Consider the following 26,583-nt stretch of genomic DNA (forward strand, 5'->3'; position numbering starts at 1 on the left):
GGCATGCTTAAGGTGTGAGCTGGTAAGATGCTCACCTTAGTTTAACAATAAATCCTTTCCTCGAAATGTCCGTCTCCCTGGGCACAGTTCCTATAACTGGAGTCTGGAGGAGGGGCATAGAGGGAGGAGCCAGTTCACACCCTTTGAAAGTCTTAAAGTGCCCATGTCTCTTGCGGATCCCGTCTATACCCCATGGTTCTTAATGTGACCCCAGCATCCTCTACGGACTAAGAGAAAAGGATGCCCTTGCGCACTATCCTGACTTCTCCTCCCGTCTGCTTACTTTGTGCCTTCCAACGCACAATGCGAACTACAGGTGGTGCTGCAGGGCCCACACCCTTTTACTTGCCTTACAGAACAGCTCTGGAGCTGTTACAGTGCCCAGCTGCTGCAAGAAATCAGCTTGAATGCTTCAGGGGATGGGGCATGGCCAACATGAGCCCCACACCAAAGGAGGGTGGGGGTGTTTAATGCGAACTAGGGGTCATCCAAGCACCGCAAAAGGCCGCCATGCCCTGCATGCCCCTTTTCTCTTTTCATATGCAGATGAGGGTTCCAGCCAACTTTGGCCCACATCTTGGATGACATCACCGTATGCAAATCCGTCTTCTGCAGACCTTCCCCCAGGAATGCTTGTACTAGTTGTTGCATATGGTTTGATATTTGATGGTGCTTCAATATTAGGCAGCCTTCCACCCTCCCATGTTCATCTGAACAGATGTGGTCTCCCTGCAGTTGTTGTCCCCAGACGAGAGTTCCCTTGTGCGTCCTCAGTTGAATCTCCTTAACTTGACGGGGGAGGGGCTGCCCGAGCAGCCACCCTCCCCAGCCCTATCCCAACTCATACTTATTTTGCATATGAGATCTCTTGATCATGAAGATTGTTCTCACAGGGTGAGGTTCATCCATTATATTTTAAAATAGGAAGGTACAAATTACATATTTGAATTGCATCTATGTGCTGGATTCAAATGTCCCCCCCCCCCCTTTCCTTTCTCAATTGTGCCCGTCAGCAGCTATTCTAAGGTTGCTGCCAATGGGTGTGACACATTAATTTCTTCTGTGGGGTACACTGGACTCCACAAGGATTCACATTGGGGTGTAGAGTAGGATCTTGATCTGAGGCACCAACCGGCTCAAAGCTTTTGACTGTTCCCAAGATGCTCAGCGCATCCTCCTCTATAACCCCGCTTCCATGAACAGGGAGCTCAGTTTGTAGTTGGTGCCTTCAGTAGCAGGCCACTTAACAGGGGCCTGCCTCAGGCAGCCTATTCTTAGCTATTAATTTTGACAAGAAAAGAAGAACTTGTTTTATGAGAATCTACAAGGGCTGCAGCAGGCTAGGTCTAATAGACATCTTTACTGCAGCTTCATCACTCCCAGCGGCGCTGTATACTCCCGTGCCCTGGTTGCTGGGTCACTGCAGCGGAGGCTCCAGTTTCTTCCTAAGGTCAGTCACACACACACCGCCCTTCCGGATCACGAGGCCGCTGATGAAGGGGAGCGTGGCCGTAGGGGGTGGACCGTGTGCGCACTGGCGTGGACACTGATTACTGGGCAGCCGCTCCACTAGCCACCAGGTACAGTTAAGGAGCACAGGTCTGGGAGTTTTACTCCTATATTAACCCAATTTTGTACTGCCCGCAGCGCATTGTGATAGGTAATAGGGCCTGATTCAGGTTGGAATGCAATCACAATAAGCGATCCAACTGCAAAAATTGCTAACAGCATACGCATGTGCCTGCATTTTCTGCGGCACCCCGCAGAGAATGCGATCGCCTCTGCCTGTCAATCGGGGCGGGGGGGGGAGAGGGGGGTCAGCAACACTCCATTTCCAAGTCAGGGATGGAGCGGTGCGGGGGCAAGGCTTCAAAATGGGGTCTGCAACGGAGGAGACACAGGGGGCGTGGTCACAGCGGCTGTATGACATCACATTCAGCCGCTGTGATCACAAAAATGGTGGCGGCTTCCTGCGCGCACATACAGTCTGCACCAGCAGGAGGCTACACCATTTATTATGATCACGCTGAACTGCAGTGCGACTGCAATTACAGCATGGTCAAGAATGGAGGTGTCATGCTGGGTGGCCATGCCCTGTCACTGTGCAGGAGCCAGCACCGCACACATACTAGTCCCCGGGTGCAGCCCCCAACCCCCGGGACACCCGGAGCAACAAAATGTAGATTCAGGCCACCAGGCCACGCCCCTACCTATGAAACCATGCCTCCTTTTTACCATTGCGCTGCTTATCTGCGCGCACTGCATTACAATCTCCTTCGCCACCTCTCTGGGTGTCACCAGTGATAGTGACACCTCTGCCATGCTTGTAGCAGCTGGTCCTAAGATCTACGCCTCAAGCCCTGAGTGTTTGCCCTTGTGACTTGTTGATCATCATAGCGAAGCAGATGCTTACAGAAAACTGCAGGGGCTTAGATTGAAAATAAAAAAATTGATGGGTATAAGGTAGAGAGGAGCGGGTTCGGTTCTCCGAGAACCGAATTCCCGACGAACTCCACGTGGTTTACACTGGTCCGAGGCAGGCTCGGTTGTTCCCGCCTGACTCGGAAAACCTGAACAAGGGAAAATGTCATCATCCCGCTGTCGGATTCTCTCGAGATTCGGATTCCATATAAAGAGCTGCGCGTTGCCGCCATTTTTACTCGAGCATTGAAGAGAGAGCGGAGAGGACGTGGCTATGTTCTCTCAGTGGAAATCTCAATATCAGTGCTCAGTATCAGTGGTTACTTATTGCTGCTCAGTAATACTAGTAGTGTGTCTCTCCTGCTCAGTGTCAGTTCTCAGTAGTATCCTCATCAGTGCTCAGTATCACTGCTCATTGTCTTGTGCTGCATTGTGGTGCTCAGCATACTACAGTACATTACTAATAGTCCAGTGCTGCATCTTGCTGCTCAGTGTCAGTTCTAGTATCCTCATCAGTGCTCACTATCACTGCTCATTACATTGTGGTGTTCTGTATACTACAGTAACATAGTAATATAGTAACATATAGTAACATAGTTTTTGAGGTTGAATAGAGGCAAATTGCCCATCGTGTTCAACCTGTTTTAAGTTGTGATGATTCTACATACTTGCTGAATAATGTTTTATGACTAGTTAGCTACTATAACTCATGTTACCCCCGGATTAACCATGTTGATATTTTAAGTATTATAACCTTGGATAGCTTTTTCATTCAGAAATGTATCCATTCCTTTTTTAAATCCAATTACAGAGTCCGCCATTACCACCTTCCCTGGCAGGGAATTCCACATCCTGATTGCCCTAACAGTGAACATCATAGTATCTCACCTGGCAGGTAAGTAGGAGTTGGGCTAGAGCTGTGGAGGATTGCTGCTCGGGCACCCCCTGTCAAGTGAAGGAGATCCAACTGAGGCAGCACAAGGGAACTCTCGAAAGAAGAACAAGGCTAGAGGAAGATCTGAGACAAAGAAATCTGACTTTTACCAGAGCTGACCAGAGGAAAGCACAAACGCAGTCCCCCACTACCACAAATAATGCAGTCGAGTTTCCCACATTTGGGGAAATCACAGGGGTCAGCATACCCAGAGTGCAATGAATGAACCTCACCCTGGGAGAACAATCTTCATGACCATGGTATCTCCTATGCAAAATAAGTATGATTTGGGATAGGGCTGGGGAGGGCCGCTGCTCAGGCACATCTCTGTCAAGTAAAGGAGATTCAACTGAGGCAACACAAGGGAACTCTCATCTGGGGACAACAACTGCAGGGAGAACACATATTTTCAGATGAACATGGGAGGGCAGAAGGCTGCCTAACACTGAAGCACCCCCAAACAACAAACCAAATGCAACTACTAGTGCAAGCATTCCTGGGGGAAGGCCTGCAGCAGATGGATTTGCATATGGTGATGTCATCCAAGCAGTGGGTCAAAGTTGGCTTCAACCCTCGTCTGCATATGAAAATAAAAAAGAGGTGTGCAGGGCATGGCGGCCTTTTGCGGCGCTTGGATGACCCCTAGTTTGCATTAAACACCTCCACCTTCCTTCGGTGTGGGGCTCATGTTGGCTATGCCCCAGCCCCTGAAGCATTCAAGCTGATTTCTTGCAGCAGCTGGGCACTGTAACAGCTCCAGAGCTGCTCTGTAAAGCAAGTAAAAGGGTGTGGGCCCTGCAGCACTACCTGTAGTTTGCATTGTGCGTTGGAAGGCACAAAGTAAGCAGACGGGAGAAGTCAGGATAGTGCACAAGGGCATAGAAGGGAGCGGCTCAAGAAAAGAGAAGTGGAAACAGACAGCAAACTAGGCTGGAGAGAGACCTGAGACAAAGAGATCTGAATTATACGAGAGCCGACCAGAGGAAACACAAATTATGTAATCAAGTGTCCCACATTTGGGGAAATCGTAGGAGCAGCACACCCAGAGTGCATTGGGTGAGCCTTGCCCTGGGAGAAGCACCTTCCTGATCATAGTATCTCACCTGGCAGGTAAGTAGGAGTTGGGCTAGAGCTGGGGAGGGTCGCTGTTCGGGCACCCCCCTGTCAAGTGAAGGAGATCCAACTGAGGCAGCACAAGGAAACTCTCGAAAAAAGAACAAGGCTAGAGGAAGATCTGAGACAAAGAAATCTGACTTTTACCAGAGCTGACCAGAGGAAAGCACAAACACAGTCCCCCACTACCACAAATAATGCAGTCGAGTTTCCCACATTTGGGGAAATGACAGGGGTCAGCATACCCAGAATGCAATGAATGAACCTCACCCTGGGAGAACAATCTTCATGACAATGGTATCTCCTATGCAAAATAAGTATGATTTGGGATAGGGCTGGGGAGGGCCGCTGCTCAGGCACATCTCTGTCAAGTAAAGGAGATTCAACTGAGGCAGCACAAGGGAACTCTCATCTGGGGACAACAACTGCAGGGAGAACACATATTTTCAGATGAACATGGGAGAGCAGAAGGCTGCCTAATACTGAAGCACCCCCAAACAACAAACCAAATGCAACAACTAGTACAAGCATTCCTGGGAAAAGGTCTGCAGAAGACGGATTTGCATACGGTGATGTCATCCAAGCAGTGGGCCAAAGTTGGCTGGAACCCTCATCTGCATATGAAAAGAGAAAAGGGGTATGCAGGGCATGGCGGCCTTTTGCGGCGCTTGGATGACCCTTAGTTCGCATTAAACACCTCCACCCTCCGTCGGTGTGGGGCTCATGTTGGCTATGCCCCAGCCCCTGAAGCATTCAAGCTGATTTCTTGCAGCAGCTGGGCACTGTAACAGCTCCAGAGCTGCTCTGTAAGGCAAGTAAAAGGGTGTTGGCCCTGCAGCACTACCTGTAGTTTGCATTGTGCGTTGGAAGGCACAAAGTAAGCAGACAGGAGAAGTCAGGAGAGTGCACAAGGGCAAGGGCAGGGGCTCAAGAAAAGAGAAGTGGAAACAGACAGCAAACTAGGCTGGAGAGAGACCTGAGACAAAGAGATCTGAATTATACGAGTAGCCGACCAGAGGAAACACAAATTATGTAGTCAAGTGTCCCACATTTGGGGAAATCGTAGGAGCAGCACACCCAGAGTGCAATGGGTGAGCCTTGCCCTGGGAGAAGCACCTTCCTGATCATAGTATCTCACCTGGCAGGTAAGTAGGAGTTGGGCTAGAGCTGGGGAGGGTCGCTGCTCGGGCACCCCCCTGTCAAGTGAAGGAAATCCAACTGAGGCAGCACAAGGAAACTCTCAAAAAAAGAACAAGGCTAGAGGAAGATCTGAGACAAAGAAATCTGACTTTTACCAGAGCTGACCAGAGGAAAGCACAAACACAGTCCCCCACTACCACAAATAATGCAGTCGAGTTTCCCACATTTGGGGAAATCACAGGGGTCAGCATACCCAGAATGCAATGAATGAACCTCACCCTGGAAGAACAATCTTCATGACCATGGTATCTCCTATGCAAAATAAGTATGATTTGGGATAGGGCTGGGGAGGGCCGCTGCTCAGGCACATCTCTGTCAAGTAAAGGAGATTCAACTGAGGCAGCACAAGAGAACTCTCATCTGGGGACAACAACTGCAGGGAGAACACATATTTTCAGATGAACATGGGAGAGCAGAAGGCTGCCTAATACTGAAGCACCCCAAACAACAAACCAAATGCAACAACTAGTACAAGCATTCCTGGGGGAAGGTCTGCAGAAGACGTATTTGCATACGGTGATGTCATCCAAGCAGTGGGCCAAAGTTGGCTGGAACCCTCATCTGCATATGAAAAGAGAAAAGGGGTATGCAGGGCATGGCGGCCTTTTGCGGCGCTTGGATGACCCTTAGTTCGCATTAAACACCTCCACCCTCCGTCGGTGTGGGGCTCATGTTGGCTATGCCCCAGCCCCTGAAGCATTCAAGCTGATTTCTTGCAGCAGCTGGGCACTGTAACAGCTCCAGAGCTGCTCTGAAAGGCAAGTAAAAGGGTGTGGGCCCTGCAGCACTACCTGTAGTTTGCATTGTGCGTTGGAAGGCACAAAGTAAGCAGACAGGAGAAGTCAGGAGAGTGCACAAGGGCATAGAAGGCAGCGGCTCAAGAAAAGAGAAGTGGAAACAGACAGCAAACTAGGCTGGAGAGAGACCTGAGACAAAGAGATCTGAATTATACGAGAGCCGACCAGGGGAAACACAAATTATGCAGTCAAGTTTCCCACATTTGGGGAAATCGCAGGAGCAGCACACCCAGAGTGCAATGGGTGAGCCTTGCCCTGGGAGAAGCACCTTCATGATCATAGTATCTCACCTGGCAGTTATGTAGGAGTTGGGCTAGAGCTGGGGAGGGTCGCTGCTCGGGTACCCCCCTGTCAAGTGAAGGAGATCAAACTGAGGCAGCACAATGGAACTCTCGAAAGAAGAACAAGGCTAGAGGAAGATCTGAGACAAAGAAATCTGACTTTTACCAGAGCTGACCAGAGGAAAACACAAACACAGTCCCCCACTACCACAAATAATGCAGTTGAGTTTCCCACATTTGGGGAAATCACAGGGGTCAGCATACCCAGAATGCAATGAATGAACCTCACCCTGGGAGAACAATCTTTATGACCATGGTATCTCCTATGCAAAATAAGTATGATTTGGGATAGGGCTGGGGAGGGCCGCTGCTCAGGCACATCTCTGTCAAGTAAAGGAGATTCAACTGAGGCAGCACAAGGGAACTCTCATCTGGGGACAACAACTGCCGGGAGAACACATATTTTCAGATGAACATGGGAGGGCAGAAGGCTGCCTAATACTGAAGCACCCCCAAACAACAAACCAAATGCAACAACTAGTACAAGCATTCCTGGGGGAAGGTCTGCAAAAGACGGATTTGCATACAGTGATGTCATCCAAGCAGTGGGCCAAAGTTGGCTGGAACCCTCATCTGCATATGAAAAGAGAAAAGGGGTATGCAGGGCATGGCGGCCTTTTGCGGCGCTTGGATGACCCTTAGTTCGCATTAAACACCCCCACCCTACTTCGGTGTGGGGCTCATGTTGGCCATGCCCCAGCCCCTGAAGCATTCAAGCTGATTTCTTGCAGCAGCTTGGCACTGTAACAGCTCCAGAGCTGCTCTGTAAGGCAAGTAAAAGGGTGTGGGCCCTGCAGCACTACCTGTAGTTTGCATTGTGCATCGGAAGGCACAAAATAAGCAGACAGGAGGAGAAGTCAGGATAGTGCACAAGGGTATAGAAGGGAGGGGCTCAAGAAAAAAGAAGTGGAAACAGACAGCAAACTAGGCTGGAGAGAGACCTGAGACAAAGAGATCTGAATTATATGAGAGCCGACTAGGGGAAACACAAATTATGCAATCAAGTTTCCCATATTTGGGGAAATCGCAGGGGCAGCACACCCAGAGTGCAATGGGTGAGCCTTGCCCTGGGAGAAGCAACTTCATGATCATAGTATCTCACCTGGCAGGTAAGTAGGAGTTGGGCTAGAGCTGGGGAGGGTCGCTGCTCGGGCACCCCCCTGTCAAGTGAAGGAGATCCAACTGAGGCAGCACAAGGGAACTCTTGAAAGAAGAACAAGGCTAGAGGAAGATCTGAGACAAAGAAATCTGACTTTTACCAGAGCTGACCAGAGGAAAGCACAAACACAGTCCCCCACTACCACAAATAATGCAGTTGAGTTTCCCACATTTGGGGAAATCACAGAGGTCAGCATACCCAGAACGCAATGAATGAACCTAACCCTGGGAGAACAATCTTCATGACCATGGTATCTCCTATGCAAAATAAGTATGATTTGGGATAGGGCTGGGGAGGGCCGCTGCTCAGGCACATCTCTGTCAAGTAAAGGAGATTCAACTGAGGCAGCACAAGGGAACTCTCATCTGGGGACAACAACTGCAGGGAGAACACATATTTTCAGATGAACATGGGAGGGCAGAAGGCTGCCTAATACTGAAGCACCCCCAAACAACAAACCAAATGCAACAACTAGTGCAAGCATTCCTGGGGGAAGGCCTGCCGCAGATGGATTTGCATATGGTGATGTCATCCAAGCAGTGGGTCAAAGTTGGCTTCAACCCTCGTCTGCATATGAAAAGAGAAAAGGGGCATGCAGGGCATGGCGGCCTTTTGCGGCGCTTGGCTGACCCCTAGTTTGCATTAAACACCTCCACCCTCCGTCGGTGTGGGGCTCATGTTGGCTATGCCCCAGCCCCTGAAGCATTCAAGCTGATTTCTTGCTGCAGCTGGGCACTGTAACAGCTCCAGAGCTGCTCTGTAAGGCAAGTAAAAGGGTGTGGGCCCTGCAGCACTACCTGTAGTTTGCATTGTGCGTTGGAAGGCACAAAGTAAGCAGACAGGAGAAGTCTGGAGAGTGCACAAGGGCATAGAAGGCAGCGGCTCAAGAAAAGAGAAGTGGAAACAGACAGCAAACTAGGCTGGAGAGAGACCTGAGACAAAGAGATCTGAATTATACGAGAGCCGACCAGGGGAAACACAAATTATGCAGTCAAGTTTCCCACAGGAGTATATAGGATACGACCCAGTGGTACCTGACGACATAGATACTAACAGCTATTTAATAACATTACGCTAGAAAGTGATTATTAGCAACATATATATCTATATAAACAACCCCGCCAGGGTTGTGCCTTCAAAAATAATCACACACGGACACGCTTTTTAAACCTTTTTTTCACATCTCTTTATTCTTCTTATGCACATGTATGTTAGTTCTGTGATTTTAACCTTTATGTTTCACTGCAGTTTGGGATAATAATATTAATATTTATCCAATTTTAATACATACTTAATAAAGGTTATATTTTATGATTCATTCATTCTGTCCAGTGCGTCAACAGTGCAGATTTCTTCTTGTTTTTTCTCCCAAATTCTATAACAATGACAGTAAATGTTGTTTCTTTTCAAACAGAACTTTCTTGACCATGCTTCTTGCTTGAAAGATCTGGGAGCACATGGAAAACAGTACAAACCATGCAGTATCACAAGAGCCTTTATTTGATATTTCATGAAGATAGAGCAGAATTGAGGACACGTCAACTATTTCTGCCGAAGGTGGTTCATCTTTCCACATGGTGCCTTTGGCCACTGACACCTTCGTTGAGTCAAAGTCTCTGGCTGTGGTCAGAACTTTGAAAATTTATGTCACCAGAACGGTTCAGATTAGGAAAACAGAGGCTCTGTTTGTCCTGTATGCTCCCAACAGGATTGGGTGTCCTGCTTCCATGTAGACAATTATGCGCTGGATCTGTGGTAAGATTCAGCATGCTCATTCCACGGCAGGATTGCCGTTACTGAATTAGGTGAAGACCCATTCTACTAGAAAGGTGGGTTCATCCTGGGCAGCTGGTCGGGGAGTCTCGGCATTGCAACTTTGCCGAGCAGCTATTTAGTAAACACTTTTGCTAAGTTTTACAAGTTTTAGAGTAAAGGAGATTCAACTGAGGCAGCACAAGGGAACTCTCATCTGGGGACAACAACTGCAGTGAGAACACATATTTTCAGATGAACATGGGAGGGCAGAAGGCTGCCTAATACTGAAGCACCCCCAAACAACAAACCAAATGCAACAACTAGTACAAGCATTCCTGGGGGAAGGTCTGCAGAAGACGGATATGCATATAGTGATGTCATCCAAGCAGTGGGCCAAAGTTGGCTGGAACCCTCATCTGCATATGAAAAGAGAAAAGGGGTATGCAGGGCATGGCTGCCTTTTGCGGCGCTTGGATGACCCTTAGTTCGCATTAAACACCCCCACCCTCCTTCGGTGTGAGGCTCATGTTGGCCATGCCCCAGCCCCTGAAGCATTCAAGCTGATTTCTTGCAGCAGCTTGGCACTGTAACAGCTCCAGAGCTGCTCTGTAAGGCAAGTAAAAGGGTGTGGGCCCTGCAGCACTACCTGTAGTTTGCATTGTGCATTGGAAGGCACAAAGTAAGCAGACAGGAGGAGAAGTCAGGATAGTCCACAAGGGTATAGAAGGGAGGGGCTCAAGAAAAAAGAAGTGGAAACAGACAGCAAACTAGGCTGGAGAGAGACCTGAGACAAAGAGATCTGAATTATATGAGAGCCGACCAGGGGAAACACAAATTATGCAGTCAAGTTTCCCACATTTGGGGAAATCGCAGGGGCAGCACACCCAGGTGAGATACTATAATCAGGAAGGTGCTTCTCCCAGGGCAAGGCTCACCCATTGCACACTGGGTGTGCTGCTCCTACGATTTCCCCAAATGTGGGACACTTGACTGCATAATTTGTGTTTCCTCTGGTCGGCTCTCGTATAATTCAGATCTCTTTGTCTCAGGTCTCTCTCCAGCCTAGTTTGCTCTCTGTTTCCACTTCTTTTTTCTTGAGCCCCTCCCTTCTATACCCTTGTGGACTATCCTGACTTCTCCTCCCGTCTGCTTACTTTGTGCCTTCCAATGCACAATGCAAACTACAGGTAGTGCTGCAAGGCCCACACCCTTTTACTTGCCTTACAGAGCAGCTCTGGAGCTGTTACAGTGCCCAGCTGCTGCAAGAAATCAGCTTGAATGCTTCATGGGATGGGGCATGGCCAACATGAGCCCCACACCAAAGGAGGGTGGGGGTGTTTAATGCGATCTAGGGGTCATCCAAGCACCGCAAAAGGCCGCCATGCCCTGCACGCCCCTTTTCTCTTTTCATATGCAGATGAGGGTTGAAGCCAACTTTGACCCACTGCTTGGATAACATCACCATATGCAAATCCATCTGCTGCAGGCCTTCCCCCAGGAATGCTTGCACTAGTTGTTGCATTTGGTTTGTTGTTTGGGGGTGCTTCAGTATTAGGCAGCCTTCTGCCCTCCCATGTTCATCTGAAAATATGTGTTCTCACTGCAGTTGTTGTCCCCATATGAGAGTTCCCTTGTGCTGCCTCAGTTGAATCTCCTTTACTTGACAGAGATGTGCCTGAGCAGCGGCCCTCCCCAGCCCTATCCCAAATCATACTTATTTTGCATAGGAGACACCATGGTCATGAAAATTGTTCACCCAGGGTGAGGTTCATTCATTGCATTCTGGGTATGCTGACCCCTGTGATTTACCCAAATGTGGGAAACTCGCCTGCATTATTTGTGGTAGTTGGGGACTGTGTTTGTGTTTTCCGCTGGTCAGCTCTGGTAAAAGTCAGATTTCTTTGTCTCAGATCTTCCTCTAGCCTTGTTCTTCTTTCGAGAGTTCCATTGTGCTGCCTCAGTTGGATCTCCTTCACTTGACAGGGGGGTGCCCGAGCAGCGACCCTCCCCAGCTCTAGCCCAACTCCTACTTACCTGCCAGGTGAGATACTATGATCTTGAAGGTGCTTCTCCCAGGGCAAGGCTCAACCATTGCACTCTGGGTGTGCTGCCCCTGCGATTTCCCCAAATATGGGAAACTTGACTGCATAATTTGTGTTTCCCCTGGTCGGCTCTCGTATAATTCAGATCTCTTTGTCTCAGGTCTCTCTCCAGCCTAGTTTGCTGTCTGTTTCCACTTCTCTTTTCTTGAGCCGCTCCCTTCTATGCCCTTGCGCACTATCCTGACTTCTCCCGTCTGCTTACTTTGTGCCTTCCAACGCACAATGCGAACTACAGGTAGTGCTGCAGGGCCCACACCCTTTTATTTGCCTTACAGAGCAGCTCTGGAGCTGTTACAGTGCCCAGCTGCTGCAAGAAATCAGCTTGAATGCTTCAGGGGCTGGGGCATAGCCAACATGAGCCCCACACCGAAGGAGGGTGGAGGTGTTTAATGCGAACTAGGGGTCATCCAAGCGCCGCAATAGGCCGCCATGCCCTGCATAACCCTTTTCTCTTTTCATATGCAGATGAGGGTTCCAGCCAACTTTGGCCCACTGCTTGGATGACATCACCGTATGCAAATTCGTCTCCTGCAGACCTTCCCCCAGGAATGCTTGTACTAGTTATTGCATATGGTTTGATATTTGATGGTGCTTCAGTATTAGGCAGCCTTCCGCCCTCCCATGTTCATCTGAAAAAATGTGGTCTCCCTGCAGTTGTTGTCCCCAGACGAGAGTTCCCTTGTGCTTCCTCAGTTGAATCTCCTTAACTTGACGGGGGAGGGGCTTGCCCGAGCAGCCACCCTCCCCAGCCCTATCCCAACTCATACTTATTTTGCATATGAGATCTCTATATCATGAAGATTGTTATCACAGGGTGAAGTTCATCCATTATATTTTAAAATAGGAAGGTTCAAATTACATATTTGAATTGCATCTATGTGCTGGATTCAAATGTCCCCCCCCCTTCCTTTCTCAATTGTGCCCGTCAGCAGCTATTCTAAGGTTGCTGCCAATGGGTGTGACACATTAATTTCTTCTGTGGGGTACACTGGACTCCACAAGGATTCACATTGGGGTGTAGAGTAGGATCTTGATCTGAGGCACCAACCGGCTCAAAGCTTTTGACTGTTCCCAAGATGCTCAGCGCATTCTCCTCTATAACCCCGCTTCCATGAACAGGGAGCTCAGTTTGTAGTTGGTGCCTTCAGTAGCAGGCCACTTAACAGGGGCCTGCCTCAGGCAGCCTATTCTTAGCTATTAATTTTGACAAGAAAATAAGAACTTTTTTTATGAGAATCTACAAGGGCTGCAGCAGGCTAGGTCTAATAGACATCTTTACTGCAGCTTCATCACTCCCAGCGGCGCTGTATACTCCCGTGCCCTGGTTGCTGGGTCACTGCAGCGGAGGCTCCGGTTTCTTCCTAAGGTCAGTCACACACGCACCGCCCTTCCGGATCACGAGGCCGCTGATGAAGGGGAGCGTGGCCGTAGGGGGTGGACCGTGTGCGCACTGGCGTGGACACTGATTACTGGGCAGCCGCTCCACGAGCCACCAGGTACAGTTAAGGAGCACAGGTCTGGGTTTTTTTCTCCCATATTAAACCAATTTTGTACTGCCCGCAGCGCATTGTGATAGGTAATAGGGCCTGATTCAGGTTGGATTGCAATCACAGTAAGCGATCCAACTGCAAAAATTGCTAAGAGCATACGCATGTGCCTGCATTTTCTGCGGCACCCCGCAGAGAATGCGATCGCCTCTGCCTGTCAATCGGGGCAGGGGGGGAGAGGGGGGTCAGCAACACTCCATTTCCAAGTCAGGGATGGAGCGGTGCGGGGGCAAGGCTTCAAAATGGGGTCTGCAACGGAGGAGACACAGGGGGCGTGGTCACAGCGGCTGTATGACATCACATTCAGCCGCTGTGATCACAAAAATGGTGGCGGCTTCCTGCGCGCACATACAGTCTGCACCAGCAGGAGGCTACACCATTTTTTATGATCACGCTGAACTGCAGTGCGACTGCAATTACAGATTGGTCAAGAAGGGAGGCGTCATGCTGGGTGGCCATGTCCTGTCACTGTGCAGGAGCCAGCACCGCTCACACACTAGTCCCCGGGTGCAGCCCCCAACCCCCGGGACACCCGGAGCAACAAAATGTAGATTCAGGCCACCAGGCCACGCCCCTACCTATGAAACCATGCCTCCTTTTTACCATTGCGCTGCTTATCTGCGCGCACTGCATTACAATCTCCTTCGCCACCTCTCTGGGTGTCACCAGTGATAGTGACACCTCTGCCATGCTTGTAGCAGCTGGTCCTAAGATCTACGCCTCAAGCCCTGAGTGTTTGCCCTTGTGACTTGTTGATCATCATAGCGAAGCAGATGCTTACAGAAAACTGCAGGGGCTTAGATTGAAAATAAAAAAATATATGGGTATAAGGTAGAGAGGAGCGGGTTCGGTTCTCCGAGAACCGAATTCCCCACGAACTCCACGTGGTTTACACTGGTCCGAGGCAGGCTCGGTTGTTCCCGCCTGACTCGGAAAACCTGAACAAGGGAAAATGTCATCATCCCGCTGTCGGATTCTCGCGAGATTCGGATTTCATATAAAGAGCTGCGCGTTGCCGCCATTTTTACTCGTGCATTGAAGAGGGAGCGGAGAGGACGTGGCTATGTTCTCTCAATGGAAATCTCAATATCAGTGCTCAGTATCAGTGGTTACTTATTGCTGCTCAGTAATACTAGTAGTGTGTCTCTCCTGCTCAGTGTCAGTTCTCAGTAGTATCCTCATCAGTGCTCAGTATCACTGCTCATTGTCTTGTGCTGCATTGTGGTGCTCAGCATACTACAGTACATTACTAATAGTCCAGTGCTGCATCTTGCTGCTCAGTGTCAGTTCTAGTATCCTCATCAGTGCTCACTATCACTGCTCATTACATTGTGGTGTTCTGTATACTACAGTAACATAGTAATATAGTAACATATAGTAATATAGTTTTTGAGGTTGAAAAGAGGCAAATTGCCCATCGTGTTCAACCTGTTTTAAGTTGTGATGATTCTACATACTTGCTGAATAATGTTTTATGACTAGTTAACTACTACAACTCATGTTACCCCCGGATTAACCATGTTGATATTTTAAGTATTATAACCTTGGATAGCTTTTTCATTCAGAAATGTATCCATTCCTTTTTTAAATCCAATTACAGAGTCCGCCATTACCACCTTCCCTGGCAGGGAATTCCACATCCTGATTGCCCTAACAGTGAAGATCATAGTATCTCACCTGGCAGGTAAGTAGGAGTTGGGCTAGAGCTGTGGAGGATTGCTGCTTGGGCACCCCCTGTCAAGTGAAGGAGATCCAACTGAGGCAGCACAAGGGAACTCTCGAAAGAAGAACAAGGCTAGAGGAAGATCTGAGACAAAGAAATCTGACTTTTACCAGAGCTGACCAGAGGAAAGCACAAACACAGTCCCCCACTACCACAAATAATGCAGTCGAGTTTCCCACATTTGGGGAAATCACAGGGGTCAGCATACCCAGAATGCAATGAATGAACCTCACCCTGGGAGAACAATCTTCATGACCAAGGTATCTCCTATGCAAAATAAGTATGATTTGGGATAGGGCTGGGGAGGGCCGCTGCTCAGGCACATCTCTGTCAAGTAAAGGAGATTCAACTGAGGCAGCACAAGGGAACTCTCATCTGGGGACAACAACTGCAGGGAGAACACATATTTTCAGATGAACATGGGAGGGCAGAAGGCTGCCTAAAACTGAAGCACCCCCAAACAACGAACCAAATGCAACTACTAGTGCAAGCATTCCTGGGGGAAGGCCTGCAGCAGATGGATTTGCTTATGGTGATGTCATCCAAGCAGTGGGTCAAAGTTGGCTTCAACCCTCGTCTGCATATGAAAAGAAAAAAGGGGTGTGCAGGGCATGGCGGCCTTTTGCGGCGCTTGGATGACCCCTAGTTCGCATTAAACACCTCCACCCTCCTTCGGTGTGGGGCTCATGTTGGCTATGCCCCAGCCCCTGAAGCATTCAAGCTGATTTCTTGCAGCAGCTGGGCACTGTAACAGCTCCAGAGCTGCTCTGTAAAGCAAGTAAAAGGGTGTGGGCCCTGCAGCACTACCTGTAGTTTGCATTGTGCGTTGGAAGGCACAAAGTAAGCAGATGGGAGAAGTCAGGATAGTGCACAAGGGTATAGAAGGGAGGGGCTCAAGAAAAAAGAAGTGGAAACAGACAGCAAACTAGGCTGGAGAGAGACCTGAGACAAAGAGATCTGAATTATATGAGAGCCGACCAGGGGAAACACAAATTATGCAGTCAAGTTTCCCACATTTGGGGAAATCGCAGGGGCAGCACAGCCAGAGTGCAATGGGTGAGCCTTGCCCTGGGAGAAGCATCTTCATGATCATAGTATCTCACCTGGCAGGTAAGTAGGAGTTGGGCTAGAGCTGGGGAGGGTCGCTGCTCGGGCACCCCCCTGTCAAGTGAAGGAGATCCAACTGAGGCAGCACAAGGGAACTCTCGAAAGAAGAACAAGGCTAGAGGAAGATTTGAGACAAAGAAATCTGACTTTTACCAGAGCTGACCAGAGGAAAGCACAAACACAGTCCCCCACTACCACAAATAATGCAGTTGAGTTTCCCACATTTGGGGAAATCACAGGGGTCAGCATACCCAGAATGCAATGAATGAACCTAACCCTTGGAGAACAATCTTCATGACCATGGTATCTCCTATGCAAAATAAGTATGATTTGGGATAGGGCTGGGGAGGGCCGCTGCTCAGGCACATCTCTGTCAAGTAAAGGAGATTCAACTGAGGCAGCACAAGGGAACTCTCATCTGGGGACAACAACTGCAGGGAGAACACATATTTTCAGATGAACATGGGAGGGCAGAAGGCTGCCTAATACTGAAGCACCCCCAAACAACAAACCAAATGCAACAACTAGTGCAAGCATTCCTGGGGGAAGGCCTGCAGCAGATGGATTTGAATATGGTGATGTCATCCAAGCAGTGGGTCAAAGTTGGCTTCAACCCTCGTCTGCATATGAAAAGAATAAAGGGGTGTGCAGGGCATGGCGGCCTTTTGCGGCGCTTGGATGACCCCTAGTTCGCATTAAACACCTCCACCCTCCTTCGGTGTGGGGCTCATGTTGGCTATGCCCCAGCCCCTGAAGCATTCAAGCTGATTTCTTGCAGCAGCTGGGCACTGTAACAGCTCCAGAGCTGCTCTGTAAAGCAAGTAAAAGGGTGTGGGCCCTGCAGCACTACCTGTAGTTTGTATTGTGCGTTGGAAGGCACAAAGTAAGCAGACGGGAGAAGTCAGGATAGTGCACAAGGGTATAGAAGGGAGGGGCTCAAGAAAAAAGAAGTGGAAACAGACAGCAAACTAGGCTGGAGAGAGACCTGAGACAAAGAGATCTGAATTATATGAGAGCCGACCAGGGGAAACACAAATTATGCAGTCAAGTTTCCCACATTTGGGGAAATCGCAGGGGCAGCACACCCAGAGTGCAATGGGTGAGCCTTGCCCTGGGAGAAGCATCTTCATGATCATAGTATCTCACCTGGCAGGTAAGTAGGAGTTGGGCTAGAGCTGGGGAGGGTCGCTGCTCGGGCACCCCCCTGTCAAGTGAAGGAGATCCAACTGAGGCAGCACAAGGGAACTCTCGAAAGAAGAACAAGGCTAGAGGAAGATCTGAGACAAAGAAATCTGACTTTTACCAGAGCTGACCAGAGGAAAGCACAAACACAGTCCCCCACTACCACAAATAATGCAGTTGAGTTTCCCACATTTGGGGAAATCACAGGGGTCAGCATACCCAGAATGCAATGAATTAACCTAACCCTGGGAGAACAATCTTCATGACCATGGTATCTCCTATGCAAAATAAGTATGATTTGGGATAGGGCTGGGGAGGGCCGCTGCTCAGGCACATCTCTGTCAAGTAAAGGAGATTCAACTGAGGCAGCACAAGGGAACTCTCATCTGGGGACAACAACTGCAGGGAGAACACATATTTTCAGATGAACATGGGAGGGCAGAAGGCTGCCTAATACTGAAGCACCCCCAAACAACAAACCAAATGCAACAACTAGTGCAAGCATTCCTGGGGGAAGGCCTGCCGCAGATGGATTTGCATATGGTGATGTCATCCAAGCAGTGGGTCAAAGTTGGTTCAAACACCTTTGCAAAGTTCTATAAGTTTGATACCCTGGCTGAGGAGGACCTCCTGTTTGCTCAATCGGTGCTGCAAAGTCATCCGCACTCTCCTGCCCGTTTGGGAGCTTTGGTATAATCCCCATGGTCCTTACGGAGTCCCCAGCATCCTCTAGGACGTAAGAGAAAATAAGATTTTAAACCTACCGGTAAATCTTTTTCTCGTAGTCCGTAGAGGATGCTGGGTGCCCGTCCCAAGTGCGGTCTACTTCTGCAAGACTTGTATATAGTTATTGCTTACATAAGGGTTATATGTTAGTTTTCATCGGTCTTGGACTGATGCTATGTTGTTTTCATACTGTTAACTGGGTAGTATATCACAAGTTATACGGTGTGATTGGTGTGGCTGGTATGAATCTTGACCTTGGATTAACAAAAATCCTTTCCTCGTACTGTCCGTCTCCTCTGGGCACAGTTTCTCTAACTGAGGTATGGAGGAGGGGCATAGAGGGAGGAGCCAGTGCACACCCAGATCTAAAGTCTTTCTTAAAGTGCCCATGTCTGCTGCGGAGCCCGTCTATCCCCCATGGTCCTTACGGAGTCCCCATCATCCTCTACGGACTACGAGAAAAAAAAATTACCGGTAGGTTTAAAATGTTATTTTTTTCTCTGCAACCCACTGCTAAATTGTGCTTCCTAGCTGTTTTTTATAAAATCACTTAATTAAATCTAACTCTGATTACGTCAGAGAAGGCCAGGTACCCTACACCATAAGAGGGGGTTTGAAATTTTGACTTGTCTACTTAAAGATCACCAAAATCTGATGACAAGGTCAATTACATCCCTGGGTGGGATTGAACCACCAACCTTTTGGTTAATAGCCCATGTAAGTGCAAGAAATCCTGAAGCACTCACTCATCATGGGAAAGTACCAATGTGTTTCTTACAAAAATTCTCCAGATTATTGACTTTTTAAAGTTTTTCTAGGAAACGTTCTAGATGAATGCTTATTAGCCTTTGTCAGTATTGACTTTCGCAAGGTGTCTCTGTGGCGCAATCGGTTAGCATGTTTGGCTATTAACCAAAAGGTTGGTGGTTCAATCCCACCCAGGGATGTAATTGACCTTGTAATCAGATTTTGGTGATCTTTAAGTAGACAAGTCAAAATTTCAAAAAACCCCCTTATGGTGTAGGGTACCTGGCCTTCTCTGATGTAATCAGAGTTAGATTTGATTAAGTGATTTTATAAAAAAACAGCTAGGAAGCACAATTTAGCAGTGAGTTGCAGAGAAAAAAAATTATGCTGGCAGAAAAGTCCAATTGAGTGATTAAACAGCTCTTCATTTTCTGATTTTATGTTTATGCTAACAAATTTGCTCTCTGAAAAGTGTCCACAAAGCCAAGTCTCTGATTAACACCTTTGTAGGAATGGTTTTTCACCTATTACTGAATTAAACTTGCTTCATTGGAAAGGCATCAAAGATGCATCCTCATTTCAATGTCTACTGAAATAATACAGGTTGACACCAGGAAACGTCACTGCATCCTTGCTGCTTCCTCATGGGGAAGTCTGTTTAATGTGAAAACAAGGTGATATCTAATCAGCACACAGGTAAGGAATTAAGAAAATCTTTCTTTATGGGTGAAGATGTTTCTCACAAATTGTTGTCCCAATGCATCATTGAAATTCAAGATGGAAGATGATTTTCATATATCACTTGTACATTTTGCATTGCTCTTCTGGTGACAATGTAGTTTGTTTTTGTCAATTACCATTTCAGTAATAGGGTAAAGAAAATTAAGTGGATTTTTTAAAGAAAACAATGCTGTCAATATACTATTAAAACAAATTAAAATGATAAAAGTTATTGTACTTTAAGTAAAAATAAAAGTGCCAAAATATCAATCCCAGTTTTTGATTACTTTCATTATAAAAAAAAAAATGCACATAGCAGAGGATAGTTTCGATCAATCGACCTCTGGGTTATGGGCCCAGCATGCTTCCATTGCACTACTCTGCTGCTCATGGAAGTGTCAGAGATCCTGAAGACTAAATTGATTAAAGGCCTTAAAGTACTGGACTATAAGGAAAGACTTACTAGGCTGAATATTTATACACTAGAAAAGAGGTGCCTAAGAGGAGATATTATTAATATCTTCAAATATGTAAAGATACATAACAAAGAGTTATCAGAGGAATTATTTATTAAAAGAACACGTGGTCACTCGCTGCGACTGGAGGAAAGTTCAGAACGCAATGGAGGAAAGGTTTCTTCACTGTTAGGGCAATCAGGATGTGGAATTCCCTGCCAGGGAAGGTGGTAATGGCGGACTCTGTAATTGGATTTAAAAAAGGAATGGATACATTTCTGAATGAAAAAGCTATCCAAGGTTATAATACTTAAAATATCAACATGGTTAATCCGGGGGTAACATGAGTTATAGTAGCTAACTAGTCATAAAACATTATTCAGCAAGTATGTAGAATCATCACAACTTAAAACAGGTTGAACACGATGGGCAATTTGCCTCTATTCAACCTCAAAAACTATGTTACTATATTACTATGTTATTGTAGTATACAGAACACCACAATGCAATGAGCAGTGATAGTGAGCACTGATGAGGATACTAGAACTGACACTGAGCAGCAAGATGCAGCACTGGACTATTAGTAATGTACTGTATTATGCTGAGCAACACAATGCAGCACAAGACAATGAACAGTGATACTGAGCACTGATGAGGATACTACTGAGAACTGACACTGAGCAGGAGAGACACACTACTAGTATTACTGAGCAGCAATAAGTAACCACTGATACTGAGCACTGATATTGAGATTTCCACTGAGAGAACATAGCCACGTCCTCTCCGCTCTCTCTTCAATGCACGAGTAAAAATGGCAGCAACGCGCAGCTCTTTATATGGAATCCGAATCTCGCGAGAATCCGACAGCGGGATGATGACATTTTCCCTTGTTCAGGTTTTCCGAGTCAGGCGGGAACAACCGAGCCTGCCTCGGACCAGTGTAAACCACGTGGAGTTCGTGGGGAATTCGGTTCTCGGAGAACCGAACCCGCTCCTCTCTACCTTATACCCTATAAATTTTTTTATTTTCAATCTAAGCCCCTGCAGTTTTCTGTAAGCATCTGCTTCGCTATGATGATCAACAAGTCACAAGGGCAAACACTCAGGGTTTGAGGCGTAGATCTTAGGACCAGCTGCTACAAGCATGGCAGAGGTGTCACTATCACTGGTGACACCCAGAGAGGTGGCGAGGGAGATTGTAATGCAGTGCGCGCAGATAAGCAGTGCAATGGTAAAAAGGAGGCATGGTTTCATAGGTAGGGGCGTGGCCTGGTGGCCTGAATCTACATTTTGTTGCTCCGGGTGTCCCGGGGGTTGGGGGCTGCACCCGGGGACTAGTGTGTGAGCGGTGCTGGCTCCTGCAAAGTGACAGGGCATGGCCACCCAGCATGACGCCTCCCTTCTTGACCATGCTGTAATTGCAGTCGCACTGCAGTTCAGCGTGATCATAAAAAATGGTGTAGGCTCCTGCTGGTGCAGACTGTATGTGCGCGCAGGAAGCCGCCACCATTTTTGTGATCACAGCGGCTGAATGTGATGTCATACAGTCGCTGTGACCACGCCCCCTGTGTCTCCTCCGTTGCAGACCCCATTTTGAAGTCTTGCCCCCGCACCGCTCCATCCCTGACTTGGAAATGGAGTGTTGCTGACCCACCTCTCCCCCCCTTCCCCGCCCCGATTGACAGGCAGAGGCGATCACATTCTCTGCGGGGTGCCGCAGAAAATGCAGGCACATGCGTATGCTCTTAGCAATTTTTGCAGTTGGATCGCTTATTGTGATTGCAATCCAACCTGAATCAGGCCCTATTACCTATCACAATGCGCTGCGGGCAGTACAAAATTGGGTTAATATAGGAGAAAAACCCCCAGACCTGTGCTCCTTAACTGTACCTGGTGGCTAGTGGAGCGGCTGCCCAGTAATCAGTGTCCACCGCAGTGCGCACACGGCCCACCCCCTACGGCCTCGCTCCCCTTCAGCAGCGGCCTCGTGATCCGGAAGGGTGGTGTGTGTGTGACTGACCTTAGGATGAAACCGGAGCCTCCGCTGCAGTGACCCAGCAACCAGGGCACGGGAGTATACAGCGCCGCTGGGAGTGATGAAGCTGCAGTAAAGATGTCTATTAGACCTAGCCTGCTGCAGCCCTTGTAGATTCTCATAAAACAAGTTCTTCTTTTCTTGTCAAAATTAATAGCTAAGAATAGGCTGCCTGAGGCAGGCCCCTGTTAATTGGCCTGCTACTGAAGGCACCAACTACAAACTGAGCTCCCTGTTCATGGAAGCGGGGTTATAGAGGAGAATGCACTGAGCTTCTTGGGAACAGTCAAAAGCTTTGAGCCGGTTGGTGCCTCAGATCAAGATCCTACTCTACACCCCAATGTGAATCCTTGTGGAGTCCAGTGTACCCCACAGAAGAAATTAATGTGTCACACCCATTGGCAGCAACCTTAGAATAGCTGCTGACGGGCACAATTGAGAAAGGAAGGGGGGGGGGACATTTGAATCCAGCACATAGATGCAATTCAAATATGTAATTCGTACCTTCCTATTTTAAAATATAATGGATGAACCTCACCCTGTGAGAACAATCTTCATGATCAAGAGATCTCATATGCAAAATAAATATGAGTTGGGATAGGGCTGGGGAGGGCTGCTCGGGCAGCACCTCCCCCATCAAGTTAAGGAGATTCAACTGAGGAAGCACAAGGGAACTCTCGTCTGGGGACAACAACTGCAGGGAGACCACATCTTTTCAGATGAACATGGGAGGGCGGAAGGCTGCCTAATACTGAAGCACCATATGCAACAACTAGTACAAGCATTCCTGGGGGAAGGTCTGCAGCAGACAGATTTGCATACGGTGATGTTATCCAAGCAGTGGGCCAAAGTTGACTGGAACCCTCATCTGCATATGAAAAGAGAAAAGGGGCATGCAGGGCATGGCGGCCTTTTGCAGTGCTTGGATGACCCCTAGTTCACATTAAACACCCCCACCCTCCTTTGGTGTGGGGCTCATGTTGGCCATGCCCCATCCCCTGAAGCATTCAAGCTGATTTCTTGCAGCAGCTGGGCACTGTAACAGCTCCAGAGCTGTTCTGTAAGGCAAGTAAAAGGGTGTGGGCCCTGCAGCACCACCTGTAGTTCGCATTGTGCGTTGGAAGGCACAAAGTAAGCAGACGGGAGGAGAAGTCAGGATAGTGCGCAAGGGCATTCTTTTCTCTTAGTCCGTAGAGGATGCTGGGGTCACATTAAGAACCATGGGGTATAGACGGGATCCGCAAGAGACATGGGCACTTTAAGACTTTCAAAGGGTGTGAACTGGCTCCTCCCTCTATGCCCCTCCTCCAGACTCCAGTTATAGGAACTGTGCCCAGGGAGACGGACATTTCGAGGAAAGGATTTATTGTTAAACTAAGGTGAGCATCTTACCAGCTCACACCTTAAACATGCCGCAGAACGTGGCATTCAACAGAACACAAGCCAACGGCATGAACAATTGCAGCAAAAAGCTGACCAGAACCATAACACAACATGTGTATAACCACAAGTAATAACTGCAGACACAGTATGGACTGGGACGGGTGCCCAGCATCCTCTACAGACTAAGAGAAAAGGATTTACCGGTAGGTATTAAAATCCTATTTTCTCATACGACCTAGAGGATGCTGGGGTCACATTAAGAACCATGGGGTTATACCAAAGCTCTTGAACGGGTGGGAGAGTGCGTACGACTCTGCAGCACCGAATGACCCAACTTAAGGTTATCATCAGCCAAGGTATCAAACTTGTAAAACTTAGCAAAAGTGTTTACTAAATAGCTGCTCGGCAAAGTTGCAATGCCGAGACTCCCCGACCAGCTGCCAAGGATGAACCCACCTTTCTAGTAGAATGGGTCTTCACCTACTTCAGTAACGGCAATCCTGCCGTGGAACGAGCATGCTGAATCTTACCACAGATCCAGCGCATAATGGTCTGCATGGAAGCAGGACACCAAATCCTGTTGGGAGCATACAGGACAAACAGAGCCTCTGTTTTCCTAATCTGAACCGTTCTGGTGACATACATTTTCAAAGTTCTGACCACAGCCAGAGACTTTGACTCAACGAAGGTGTCAGTGGCCAAAGGCACCATGTGGAAAGATGAACCACCTTCGGCAGAAATTGTTGACGTGTCCTCAATTCTGCTCTATCTTCATGAAAGATCAAATAAAGGCTCTTGTGATACTGCATGGTTTGTACTGTTTTCCATGTGCTCCCAGACCTTTAAGCAAGTAGCATGGTCAAGAAAGTTCTGTTTGAAAAGAAACAACATTTACTGTCATTGTTATGCAAATAAACTTACATTAAAGCTAACAAGAAAGCACACTCGTTCTGTCTTTAAACTGATAAAAGAAACCCCAATAATATGGAGCATGCAAAAATTGAGATAAAACTCAGTTTTGCTCCTCTCCACGGAAATCTTTAGTAAAAGGCGAAAGATTTGTTCGTTCTGAAGAGAAACCAGAACATGACCAAGATTCCACCTGTCGCCTGAGTGCCATGCCAGCAGTCCTCATTCAGCTCAAAGTGAGCACCCAATTTGAAAGAAAGAAAGCAGATTTCTCACCAGGCTTCCCCTTGCTATAAACATGGTTTGTACTCTTTTCCATGTGCTCCCAGATCTTTCAAGCAATTAGTGTGGTCAAGAAAGTTCTGTTTGAAAAGAAACAAACATTTACTGTCATTTCTATGCAAATGAGCTTACATTAAAGCACACTCGTTCTATCTTTAAACCGATAAAATAAAATCCCAATAAGATGGGGCATGCAAAAATTGAGATAAAACTCAGTTTTGCTCCTCTCCACGGAAATCTTTAGTAAAAGGCGAAAGATTTGTTCGTTCTGAAGAGAAACCAGAACATGACCAAGATTCCACCTGTCGCCTGAGTGCCATGCCAGCAGTCCTCATTCAGCTCAAAGTGAGCACCCAATTTGAAAGAAAGAAAGCAGATTTCTCACCAGGCTTCCCCTTGCTATAAACATGGTTTGTACTCTTTTCCATGTGCTCCCAGATCTTTCAAGCATTTAGTATAGTCAAGAAAGTTCTGTTTGAAAAGAAACAAACATTTACTGTCATTTCTATGCAAATGAGCTTACATTAAAGCACACTCGTTCTATCTTTAAACCGATAAAAGAAACCCCAATAAGACGGAGCATGCAAAAATTGAGATAAAACTCAGTTTTGCTCCTCTCCACGGAAATCTTTAGTAAAAGGCGAAAGATCTGTTCGTTTTGAAGAGAAACCAGAGTATGACTAAGATTCCACCTGTCGCCTGAGTGCCATGCCAGCAGTCCTCATTCAGCGCAAAGTGAGCACCCAATTTGAAAGAAAGAAAGCAGATTTCTCACCAGGCTTCCCCTTGCTATAAGCATGGTTTGTACTCTTTTCCATGTGCTCCCAGATCTTTCAAGCAATTAGAATGGTCAAGAAAGTTCTGCTTGAAAAGAAACAGACATTTATAGTCATTGTTATGCAAATAAACTTACATTAAAGCTAACAAGAAACTGATAAAAGAAACCCCAATAATATGGGGCATGCAAAAATTGAGATAAAACTCAGTTTTGCTCCTCTCCACAGAAATCTTTAATAAAAGGCGAAAGATTTGTTCGTTCTGAAGAGAAACCAGAGCATGACCAAGATTCCACCTGTCGCCTAAATGCTGTGCCAGCAGTCCTCATTCAGATCAAAGTGAGCGCCCAACTTGAAAGTAAGCAGATTTCTCACCTGGCTTCTCCTTGCTATAAGCATGGTTTGTACTGTATTCCATGTGCTCCCAGATCTTTCAAGCAAGTAGCATGGTCAAGAAAGTTCTGTTTGAAAAGAAACAAACATTTACTGTCATTTCTATGCAAATGAGCTTACATTAAAGCACACTCATTCTATCTTTAAACCGATAAAAGAAACCCCAAAAAGATGGGGCATGCAAAAATTGAGATAAAACTCGGTTTTGCTCCTCTCCACGGAAATCTTTAATAAAAGGCGAAAGATTTGTTCGTTCTGAAGAGAAACCAGAGCATGACCAAGATTTTTATCTGAAAATATGTGTTCTCCCTGCAGTTGTTGTCCCCAGATGAGAGTTCCCTTGTGCTGCCTCAGTTGAATCTCCTTTACTTGACAGAGATGTGCCTAAGCAGCGGCCCTCCCCAGCCCTATCCCAAATCATACTTATTTTGCATAGGAGATACCATGGTCATGAAGATTGTTCTCCCAGGGTGAGGTTCATTCATTGCATTCTGGGTATGCTGACCCCTGTGATTTTCCCAAATGTGGGAAACTCGCTTTTATACCCTTGTGCACTATCCTGACTTCTCCTCCTGTCTGCTTACTTTGTGCCTTCCAATGCACAATGCAAACTACAGGTAGTGCTGCAGGGCCCACACCCTTTTACTTGCCTTACAGAGCAGCTCTGGAGCTGATACAGTGCCAAGCTGCTGCAAGAAATCAGCTTGAATGCTTCAGGGGATGGGGCATGGCCAACATGAGCCCCACACCGAAGGAGGGTGGGGGTGTTTAATGCG

At 47.5% G+C, this 26,583-nt stretch overlaps 19 non-coding genes and 4 pseudogenes across 19 annotated transcripts; 4 read left to right on the forward strand and 19 right to left on the reverse strand.

The window, feature by feature from the left end:
* Positions 1–3,475: 3,475 nt before the first annotated feature.
* LOC135003064 (U1 spliceosomal RNA) lies at positions 3,476–3,639 on the reverse strand. The gene has a single exon (XR_010204148.1). It is a non-coding gene; the product is annotated as a U1 spliceosomal RNA (small nuclear RNA).
* A 671-nt stretch (positions 3,640–4,310) lies between these two features.
* Positions 4,311–4,473, reverse strand: LOC135003067 (U1 spliceosomal RNA). The gene has a single exon (XR_010204150.1). It is a non-coding gene; the product is annotated as a U1 spliceosomal RNA (small nuclear RNA).
* Positions 4,474–4,625: 152 nt separating this feature from the next.
* LOC135003113 (U1 spliceosomal RNA) lies at positions 4,626–4,789 on the reverse strand. Its single transcript, XR_010204191.1, has one exon. It is a non-coding gene; the product is annotated as a U1 spliceosomal RNA (small nuclear RNA).
* A 668-nt stretch (positions 4,790–5,457) lies between these two features.
* On the reverse strand, positions 5,458–5,621 carry LOC135003133 (U1 spliceosomal RNA). The gene has a single exon (XR_010204209.1). It is a non-coding gene; the product is annotated as a U1 spliceosomal RNA (small nuclear RNA).
* Positions 5,622–5,773: 152 nt separating this feature from the next.
* On the reverse strand, positions 5,774–5,937 carry LOC135003102 (U1 spliceosomal RNA). The gene has a single exon (XR_010204181.1). It is a non-coding gene; the product is annotated as a U1 spliceosomal RNA (small nuclear RNA).
* Positions 5,938–6,607: 670 nt separating this feature from the next.
* On the reverse strand, positions 6,608–6,770 carry LOC135003142 (U1 spliceosomal RNA). The gene has a single exon (XR_010204215.1). It is a non-coding gene; the product is annotated as a U1 spliceosomal RNA (small nuclear RNA).
* A 152-nt stretch (positions 6,771–6,922) lies between these two features.
* On the reverse strand, positions 6,923–7,086 carry LOC135003101 (U1 spliceosomal RNA). The gene has a single exon (XR_010204180.1). It is a non-coding gene; the product is annotated as a U1 spliceosomal RNA (small nuclear RNA).
* A 702-nt stretch (positions 7,087–7,788) lies between these two features.
* Positions 7,789–7,923, reverse strand: LOC135003066 (U1 spliceosomal RNA; annotated as a pseudogene).
* A 152-nt stretch (positions 7,924–8,075) lies between these two features.
* Positions 8,076–8,239, reverse strand: LOC135003110 (U1 spliceosomal RNA). The gene has a single exon (XR_010204188.1). It is a non-coding gene; the product is annotated as a U1 spliceosomal RNA (small nuclear RNA).
* A 2,361-nt stretch (positions 8,240–10,600) lies between these two features.
* LOC135003073 (U1 spliceosomal RNA) lies at positions 10,601–10,756 on the forward strand. Its single transcript, XR_010204154.1, has one exon. It is a non-coding gene; the product is annotated as a U1 spliceosomal RNA (small nuclear RNA).
* A 674-nt stretch (positions 10,757–11,430) lies between these two features.
* LOC135003120 (U1 spliceosomal RNA) lies at positions 11,431–11,594 on the forward strand. The gene has a single exon (XR_010204198.1). It is a non-coding gene; the product is annotated as a U1 spliceosomal RNA (small nuclear RNA).
* A 152-nt stretch (positions 11,595–11,746) lies between these two features.
* Positions 11,747–11,909, forward strand: LOC135003144 (U1 spliceosomal RNA). Its single transcript, XR_010204217.1, has one exon. It is a non-coding gene; the product is annotated as a U1 spliceosomal RNA (small nuclear RNA).
* Positions 11,910–15,212: 3,303 nt separating this feature from the next.
* Positions 15,213–15,376, reverse strand: LOC135003107 (U1 spliceosomal RNA). Its single transcript, XR_010204185.1, has one exon. It is a non-coding gene; the product is annotated as a U1 spliceosomal RNA (small nuclear RNA).
* A 692-nt stretch (positions 15,377–16,068) lies between these two features.
* On the reverse strand, positions 16,069–16,210 carry LOC135003138 (U1 spliceosomal RNA; annotated as a pseudogene).
* A 152-nt stretch (positions 16,211–16,362) lies between these two features.
* On the reverse strand, positions 16,363–16,526 carry LOC135003106 (U1 spliceosomal RNA). The gene has a single exon (XR_010204184.1). It is a non-coding gene; the product is annotated as a U1 spliceosomal RNA (small nuclear RNA).
* Positions 16,527–17,218: 692 nt separating this feature from the next.
* On the reverse strand, positions 17,219–17,360 carry LOC135003128 (U1 spliceosomal RNA; annotated as a pseudogene).
* Positions 17,361–17,512: 152 nt separating this feature from the next.
* LOC135003094 (U1 spliceosomal RNA) lies at positions 17,513–17,676 on the reverse strand. Its single transcript, XR_010204173.1, has one exon. It is a non-coding gene; the product is annotated as a U1 spliceosomal RNA (small nuclear RNA).
* Positions 17,677–24,419: 6,743 nt separating this feature from the next.
* LOC135003081 (U5 spliceosomal RNA) lies at positions 24,420–24,535 on the reverse strand. The gene has a single exon (XR_010204161.1). It is a non-coding gene; the product is annotated as a U5 spliceosomal RNA (small nuclear RNA).
* A 275-nt stretch (positions 24,536–24,810) lies between these two features.
* LOC135003079 (U5 spliceosomal RNA) lies at positions 24,811–24,926 on the reverse strand. Its single transcript, XR_010204159.1, has one exon. It is a non-coding gene; the product is annotated as a U5 spliceosomal RNA (small nuclear RNA).
* A 274-nt stretch (positions 24,927–25,200) lies between these two features.
* LOC135003077 (U5 spliceosomal RNA) lies at positions 25,201–25,316 on the reverse strand. Its single transcript, XR_010204157.1, has one exon. It is a non-coding gene; the product is annotated as a U5 spliceosomal RNA (small nuclear RNA).
* A 264-nt stretch (positions 25,317–25,580) lies between these two features.
* Positions 25,581–25,696, reverse strand: LOC135003088 (U5 spliceosomal RNA). Its single transcript, XR_010204168.1, has one exon. It is a non-coding gene; the product is annotated as a U5 spliceosomal RNA (small nuclear RNA).
* A 270-nt stretch (positions 25,697–25,966) lies between these two features.
* LOC135003085 (U5 spliceosomal RNA) lies at positions 25,967–26,082 on the reverse strand. The gene has a single exon (XR_010204165.1). It is a non-coding gene; the product is annotated as a U5 spliceosomal RNA (small nuclear RNA).
* A 144-nt stretch (positions 26,083–26,226) lies between these two features.
* LOC135003071 (U1 spliceosomal RNA) lies at positions 26,227–26,354 on the forward strand (annotated as a pseudogene).
* The last annotated feature ends 229 nt before the right edge of the window (positions 26,355–26,583 follow it).

Source organism: Pseudophryne corroboree, unplaced genomic scaffold (assembly GCF_028390025.1).
Source record: "Pseudophryne corroboree isolate aPseCor3 unplaced genomic scaffold, aPseCor3.hap2 scaffold_1828, whole genome shotgun sequence".
NCBI lineage: Eukaryota > Metazoa > Chordata > Amphibia > Anura > Myobatrachidae > Pseudophryne > Pseudophryne corroboree.